Below are 1,201 nucleotides of genomic sequence, written 5' to 3' on the forward strand. Positions count from 1 at the left end.
AAATTTTCCGACAAAAAAATTCTCGCCCGAAATGTTTTGACAAAAATTTCCTGCCAAAATATTTTCCACCAAAAAAATTCCGACAAAATTTTCGTGCCAAATTTTTTTTTACAGAAATAGTATAGGAAATTTTGATTCAAAATTTGACATATAATTAAAAAATAGGAGAGATCAACCATCAGCTCTAGAACGACAAAGCTCTTTAGGGTTTAGGGTTTGGGGTTTAGGACTTAGGGTTTACGGTTTTCTTTCCAAAAATTCCCGGAAAAAATTTTCCCGCCAAAATTTTCTAACAACCGCCAAATATTTTCCACAAAATATTTTACGCCAAAAAAATTTCGACAAAAAATTTCCCGCCAAATTTTTTTGACAAAAATAGTACAGGCAATTTGGACACAAAAATCGAAATATAATTTGAAAAATAAAAGAAATCAACCATTATCTCTAGAACGACAAAGCTCTTTAGGGTTTAGGATTTGGGATTTAGGGTTTAGGGTTTAGGGTTTAGGTTTTAGGGTTTAGGGTTTAGGGTTTTCCTTCCAAAAAATAAACCAATAATTAAATCTGGCGCTAGCAAGGACGACTTGTTTGGGACTAAGACATGACATCAATTCTTCGGCTGGAGCTAGCGAACCCCACCGCAAATCGTCACTGCGATCAAACCCAACCCGGAACTTTCCTTTTGGGAAAGGTAGATCCGCCACAACCAGAGATCTAATAGCTTCCTTTCCCTGACCTAGCAAAAAGAAGCCTCACAACTAACCCTCTAATCCAACAAATGACACTTACCTTTACTTCCAAAGAAACCTCCCTTCCAATCAAGGCAGTGGGGGTTGGACGCTAGCTCAAGCAAGCTATCAAAATCCGGTTAAAGATCCCCGTGACTAGCCATCAAGGATCTTGTCACAGATCAACTGTTAATCAGTTCGCAAAGTGGTGAACCCACCGGTGTGAAGGTTAGCTTCCGCCGCAAGACAGATCTACATCTAACAAGCTAATTAGCCAAGAGAAATCCTATCCAGATCTGCCATAGCTTTCAACTAGCAGATCCCAGGAACATCATCTAAGGGTTTAGGGTTTGGAGTTTTCCTTCTAAAAAACATTCCCGTACACAAAATTTCCTTAAAAATTTTTCGACAAAAAGTTTCTCGCCAAAAGTTTTTGACAAAAATTTCTCGCCAAAATATTTTCCGCCAAAAAA

Source organism: Capsella rubella, unplaced genomic scaffold (genome assembly GCF_000375325.1).
Source record: "Capsella rubella cultivar Monte Gargano unplaced genomic scaffold, Caprub1_0 scaffold_17, whole genome shotgun sequence".
In the NCBI taxonomy this organism is placed as follows: Eukaryota; Viridiplantae; Streptophyta; class Magnoliopsida; order Brassicales; family Brassicaceae; genus Capsella; species Capsella rubella.